The sequence below is a fragment of the Lathyrus oleraceus genome, chromosome 5 (genome assembly GCF_024323335.1).
Source record: "Lathyrus oleraceus cultivar Zhongwan6 chromosome 5, CAAS_Psat_ZW6_1.0, whole genome shotgun sequence".
Lineage (NCBI taxonomy): Eukaryota > Viridiplantae > Streptophyta > Magnoliopsida > Fabales > Fabaceae > Lathyrus > Lathyrus oleraceus.
In genome coordinates this window covers 633,437,400-633,445,176 of record NC_066583.1, presented here as the reverse complement: position 1 = coordinate 633,445,176, position 7,777 = coordinate 633,437,400, and positions in this window count along the sequence as shown.

The window sequence follows — 7,777 nt, the reverse complement described above, 5'->3', positions numbered from 1 at the left end:
TTAATCATTTCACCCTTACGTGGTTCATGCTTGGGGAGTGTAAACTGGAATATTTTGGTCTAGGACCAAACATCTCGACCCACCAACTCTCTAAGTCTTAAATAACATGAAGAATACATGGGTAGTGAATGACGAACACACAATCAAGCTCAACCCATTTTTCTATGACGTGTCTCGTGAGAGAACATGCAAAACTATGTGGTAAGCGGGTAGAACAAGATTCACTCAATTACTATCTCAAGTATTTATTGTTGGTTATGGGGATTGGCCCCACTCCCAACATTAAAGTATAGCTTTCCCTTGTCATTTCACTAATGAGTCAAAGTCTGGAGACATGTGGCTAATTTTATAGGCATTAAAATAAGTCTTTCAATTGATTTCTCTATCAGATAATCGAGTTTATAAATATCCAATTACAGACAGTTAGGTAGATTCATTCACTTTTTACTTTTAAGAATCTAAAAGCTCTCTTGTGCTCTATAAGGCAAACAACATCTAAATTATTGCACTATCAGTAAGTACAAGTGTGATAAAATGAGAGTTGAGTTTAAATAATTCAAAATGAAAAGAGTTTAAATGTAAATGACTTGAAATTTAAAATGTTGTTATATTAAATAAATTTAAAAGCCAATGCTTTGAAAGATGAATTTGTTGAAGAAAAAAACTTTAAACGATGTGGAAAGTATACGTAAATTTTAAAAATTTTGACTTTGTTTTTGGTTAGAAGTATGCCTCAAAATTTAAGCATCAGATCATTTTTTATTTATAAGAAATCTTATTTGCAAGAAAAAAAATTAGGTAAGAGTCATTTCGTTGATATACTAAGATAATTACTCGATTGAGTTAATCTCAAAAGTTCGTGAGCAGAAAATTGACACTCACTCCAATAATAATTATGTTTCGACCGATATTTCATCGAATTTGTACTCATTGGTTCCTATTTTGTGTCTGAATCATTTAAAAAAAATATTACCAAAATTTTCCAACCAAATCAACCCAATTAAAATTTTCTGTTAGTACTAGTAAAGTCCTCGATGACATTCTACTAACCAATATTGCAAAAAAAAGTTGAGCTCATGAAAGAAGTAAAACATAGTGGAGAGCAGCTATTCCACTAACACTTTGTCATACCTCATTGGTATATATGAAGTCTATTGTACTCAAGTTGCCCTAGAAATTAAGCAGTCAATGCTCTCTTGCCTTTCCACTCCATTTTTTATTACACTCATTTTCTCATGATCAAAGAACTTACCATTAGTCCCCACTCTTGCACTAAATATATCATCAAATCTATTCTAATTAACTTCTACTATTTTCTTTCAAGTAACTTCTACTATTTTAGGTATTGCTTGAGTTCTACATATGATGCATTTTGTTGAAGTGGATAAAATAAACGCAACAATGATGTTGTTTCTGCCCACCTACTGATAATGACCATTATGAGTTATGACCATATTGAGTGATGATTGAATTCTGAAAATAAATACTTGTCCAAAATAGCTTGAGATCTTCCAAAATTTTGAGAATATTTTAAAATTATTGTAGTTGTGTCTGGTGGTGAAGCTTTAAATCTTAATTATTGGGTTAAGTTAACGGACTAAAAATATAATTTAATTATTTTTAAGTTAAGTTATTGTATTTTAGCAATTTTACATATAATTTGTTTTTTAGGAACTGAGTTAGAAACTCTAACACTAGTTGTGTTATGCAAGCTAAAGTTCAACTTCAACTGCTCGAAGGATTTCTTCTTGATTGTGGAAGAAAACTATACATGATATTTATGATTAATAGGACATCTCAAATAATTTATAGAATTTATTCTAATTTTAAAATTGAATCTCTAATAAAAAGAAGAAAAAGACACAATTAATTTATCTCTTTTAAAATTAAATATATTAATGTTGCCTCATTGCGGTGAGTTCAATTTCAATTTACTCTAATGTAATGATTGGAGTATTTTTATACTCTTTTTTAAATAAAATTTTGCTTAAAAAAAGCTTTCAATGTCCAAGAATTTTCATTTATGTCTTAATGAATTAAGTTGGTTTAAATTTTTTAATGTTTTAGGTCAAACCAAACTAAACTAATTAAATCCTTTCTCTATTGATTTTTATATTTTCACTAAAATTTAAAAATTGATCACATGAAATTTAACTCAAAATTATTATACTATTACTATTATTTATTGTATTTTCCACTGTATTATTTCATTCCAAAAGTTTATTTTGTATGTTCTAAGTAACTTTTTTTTAATAATATATCAATAATAAGATCTTAAAACATTATTATTTTAACAATTTAAAATTTTAGTCATTAATCTTGATTTTATTTATCAATAACGTTGAATTAAAGATTAAATATTAAATAATTAAGTTATTAAACTAATGATATTTTAAAATGTTAATAATAACATATCATATAAAAAAGTCACTTGGAACATGAGACATAAATTTTTGTAAAAACAATTAGGAACCAAAATTAATAACTAAAAATTTAGAAGGATTAAAATCGTAAGAAAAATTGTAAAAGAGCTTAGATTTAAAGTTAACATATTTAGAGTGGCCGGAAATATATTTAACCTATTAAAAATAAGGTTAAATATATATTTTTTATAAAAATCTCTCATATATTTTAAAAGAGGAAGAGGGACTCACACCAAAATCCTCTCAAGAATTAATAAAATGAAAAATAAGCATACATACTTTATTACAATGAAGATAAGGAACATGGAAATGAGGAATAGAGTATTAAAGTAGGTGATTAGAGGTTGGAAATGTCATAGAAGTAAGTTTGTAGCACATCGGTTACCTTCACGAATGATATGAGTGATGAAGAAGGATATGGATCTAATCTTAATTAATGTGTTAAGCCATCTAACTTTGACTGTCCAAGGCACTAACTTAGACTCGTGAAAAGCTAGAATAACGAAAGACGAATACGTTTTCAGCCACAACTTATTCCAACCAAAATGCAATGTTAAGTTGATAGCATGTATGACCTCAATTAACTCGGCATAAAAACAAGAGATATCTTTCAACCAAATATGAATACCATAAATGAAGTTCCCTTGATCATCTCTAAAGAGTCCTCTGTAAAAAAACCAAGGAGTTGGAGAAAGAACCATCGATGTTTCACTTTATCCATCCCTTGGTAGGAGGGTATCAGATAACCTCAATAATTTTTGGAACATTGGGAGGGTGAACCTTAACTTTCAAACTCTTAATGATTGTGAATTCAAGGATAGAAAGAGCAGTTTTCTTAGTGAGATTTCCATCAAGATCCCCTTCAGATTACACCCCATTAAGAGTTTGCTTCCAGTGCAATACTTTGTGATTGAATCTTTTTTTACTACGGAAAAACCAGATGGTATTGATGATTGAGATGATAGTTATCTGAATGATTATTTTACATTGTTGGTTCCATTTTTTGTCACATATCTTCAAATCTTCAAAAATGTTGTCAGGCCAAGGGAATTTAACAAGACTTAGGAACTAGTGCCAAATATTTTGGACAAAGCTTCAAAATGATTCTTGAGTTAAGGACACATGCCAAGAGTAGATAGAAATGGAGTGAATAAACATATATTGAATAATAGACTTTACTAACTGGACTCTACCTATAAATCTAAGAAGAGAAGATTTTCATGTAGTCAGTTTGACTTAACCTTGTCCAAAATAGGCCTGAGGTGAGCTGCCTTTTGTTGAATGTAATCTTAAGTGTCGGGTTTTTGTTATCGTATCCACGGGGATTGTAAGATATCACCGCCTTTCGATGGTTGTATTAATTCTTAGCTTAAGTTAACAATAGGGTTTTGGTGTGTCACGGTATCTTGCATAAAAATGTAATTAAATGCGGTAAAAGTTTTGGTTTGAATATTGAGAAATATTGCCAAAGTTAGGGTTCAACGATCACTTTGCATGTATATGTTCGATCAACAAACTTATAAACTCCTTTAGATGATAAATTATTTCACAAAGTCCTCCCAATGTGTTTATCTCTAACACACATTGTGAGTTTTCCCATTTTGATCCATTGTTTATCTCTAACACAATCTATCAAAATGACAACTTTTTGGTTCAACCTTATGGTGAACAAAATCATTCATTACTATCTCTAGCTAACAAACAAGTTTGGATGAAAACCTAGGTTAAGAGTTGGTAAACATCTCTCGATCATAAACCAACACAAAGAGTTTTGAATAAGAACAAAGTTTTCATCATATATTCACCATTAAAGAGTTTACAAATGAAGATCCTTACATTTACACACAAAGCTAATGATCATCTACATCTAACCTTGACAAATGGAGGACTTAGCTACTCATTTTCATGGTAGCTTGGTCGGCAAGTTTCGGAAGAAGGTTGATCAACATCCAAGTCAAATAATCAAGATTGGATGAGAATCCACCTTCTTTTTGTAAAAGATGGTTAAGAGATGAAGAGAAATGAAATCTAGGTCACAAAAGATTCTTGGAACAATGTTGTAAAATATCTAGAAAAAGTACAAAAGTAGGGGAAAATAAGGTATGGCTCCAAAAAGTGGCACTTGCTACTTATAGAGCAGCTACTGGGCTGTCATGCTCGCTAGGCGAGCAGAATGGCTCGCCTAGCGAGCCCCTAATTGAGGCACCTGAGGCACCTGCGCTCAGAGAAACAGCCTTTCCCAGACTGTCATGTTCGCCTAGCGAACAAAACCTTCGCCTAGCGAAGGACACGCTTCAACCTTCGCCCCAGCGAGATTGAGAGGTTTTGCTACTGGAATGCTCGCTGGGAGCTCGCTAAAGGCTCGCCTAGCGAGTGTAGCGAGTGAGTGCTGGCTGCGCTTTTCACCAAGTCTGGACGCGTTCGCCACACTCCTCGTTGGAAGCTCGCCTAGCGAGTGTGGTGATGTTTGCCTCTGTTAAATACTGGAGCTTCTTGCTGGACGCTCGCTGGACGCTCGCCTAGCGAGTCCTTCGCCACAGCCCTCGCCTAGCGAGGCAGCTGATGAATGCTTGTTTCATTTGATCCCTTTGCCACATTTCTTGTGTCTTCATTTTCTATTATTTCATGCCTACTTCCTGCACAATAACACACAAATCAAAGGTACCAAGATAGATTATCATTGCATTGCATTTCATCTGAAACAAAGGTGGTTTCGACATTTTAGCAAGGAAATGGAGTGAAAGATACCCATATTTGATAGCTCAAATAAGCACTTTTGGGTATCTAACACCTTTGGCCTATTGTAGCGGTAAAAAATTGAGATTAAGATATTGATTAAATTAACTCACCAAGCAAGAGTCACCACCACGCTTTTATTATTTCCAAAGGAAAGGGAAAAAGAACGAACAAAACCCAAAGAAGTTTTAAAACAAAACTAATAAAAACAAAGATAAGGGTTTGGGGGTTGGTTATGCAAAAGGAAGGTACTAGCACCCTAAACATCTTTAGTACTCTATAGGAACCTATTTGGAAATCTATACATTTTGACTTTAAAATGGTGTTGTTTGCAAAATATTGGGGAGATGAGAAGAGAAATGTTTTTTTTATAATTTTTGTGTTTGCCAAGACTTCCTAAGCCTCATGCCTACGTACCAACAAAGTACAATGGAGGATCAAAACCTCTTAGTTCATGGTAAAAATAACAAAGATATTTGTTTTGATTCATTTTTTAATGAAAATATTTTTCATCACTTTAAGGAGAACATTCAACTAGTCACCCACAAGTATGAGAACTTTACATCACCACAGAGAAGGACTCCAACTTGGATAAATATCAACAAGTATGCCACTAGCTCTCTTAGGTGGAAAAAAATTATCATCAATACTATGGGAAGGAGAATTGCATCTCAACTATGGAAATGAATCATGTCTAAACTTTGAAAAAAGTTTTAAAAGAAAAAGTGCACAAAGGGCACAAAACAGTTTGAATGAGTTATGTATTTTTTAGTCTTTTAAAATTGGTTTTAACACGCTTAAGGTGTGTTAGCATTTATTAAGAAGTGGTTTTAAAAATCACTTGAAAAGAGTCAAGTTTTATTAAGAAAGTGATTCAAGTTTGAAATCAAGAAGTTTTTTTGAAAGAGAGAGAAGATTTTGAAAATTAAAGAAAGGGAGGAGATGAAGAGACTATCCTAGAACATAAAATAAAAGCTATGGAGAAAAGATCTAACCAAGATATAGAAAGCTTTATGACATGAGTCAAGCAAGAATTCCTTCTTTTGTATTAAGCCTCAAGCAAGCCAAATAAGCAAAGAATAATCCATGTATCAGATGAAACCAAAGTAACCAAGCCAAGTCTTCAAAAGAAGTCCAAAGTCAAAGGTACCAAATGAATCCCAAGGTCTCAAATCACAAACTCCCAAAGAAAGGGTCAAGATCATAGTTCTAAGTCCATAACTCCACAACAATGCCAATGATAGTAACCTCAAGTACATGAATCAAGAGAACCAAAATTTTAGGTTTTTTTTCCTTTATTAATGTCTTTAAAAGAAAAAGAAGTCCAAATGGACAAAAGGAAAAAGAGAATAAACATAAACAAAGGTCCAAATGGACAAAGAGCAAATAACATAAGGACAAACAATATGATATGAGATGCTAAATTAAAAGCATAAAGTAAAGATCATAAGATACATGACATTAAAGTAAAGTTAATACAATAATATGTTAGTAAGTTATGTTAGTAATCAATAATAGAAAGATAATTTGTCATTTTTGGGAGAATACTGAACTATTCACCCACAAGTATGAAAATATGGACCTTTACATTACCATGAGAAGGGCTCAACTTGGATAAAATCAACAAGTATGCCACTAGCTCTCTTAGGTGAAAAGAAAATAATATTTTTCACACAATACCATGAGGAGTAGGAGACTTACAATCCCACTTATGAAAATGACTTACTTTCCGATTCGGGACAAATTTAGCATTATGTTAAGTAATCGTAATTGGACTTATGTAGAAGTCACAACTATATGAGGTCAGTCAATAATAATATTTATGTTAATACATACTATAGAAATGATATGTAAATAATTCTCCTAAAGCTATGACAGACAAAAAAAGAAAAGGGGATGGATCAAGCACAAATGTTAGAAGAGTGATCAATTACATCAATCAATACTTCATGATACTTATGACAAACTTATGCATCAATCCAAAATACCTTAAATGACCCATGATCAATTATGAGGTAGATTTGAAATGATGAAAGTTCATAAAGTATCAATCCATACATCATGAACAAGATGGACAAAAACCATCCAATTGATCAAGAGAAAAAAGGGAGAGAAAGATATGAAGAAGAAGAAGAAGAGGACAAGAAAAACCAAAATCCAAATTGGATCAAAGGAATAACCAAGTCATCATAATCAAAATCAATCATCCATTTTGGTGGATTAGGGTTTTCACCCCATCAACACCCAAGATCCATTGAGTTTGATTATACCTATGATCAAATCAACTAAGATCCAAGGCCAACAGAAGTCAACAAAGGTCAAACAAACATAAAATGCAAGAAAATAAAATAAAATGCATCAAAAACACTTTAAAAATGAATTTTAAAAGGGAAATAAAAGAGAAAATCCATAAAGCCCTTCAAAACACCAAATAAATGGTCAAGAAAATTATGGAAGGTTGAAGATAAAATAAGAAACATAAAATGAATTTTTCAGAATTTTTAAATGCCTAAAAGTATTTTTAAACTAATTAAAACGAAGTAAAAAAGAGAAAATAAAAAAATAGAAAATCAAGAAAAGAAATATGGAAAAATAAAAATCAGATGAAGAAAAATAAA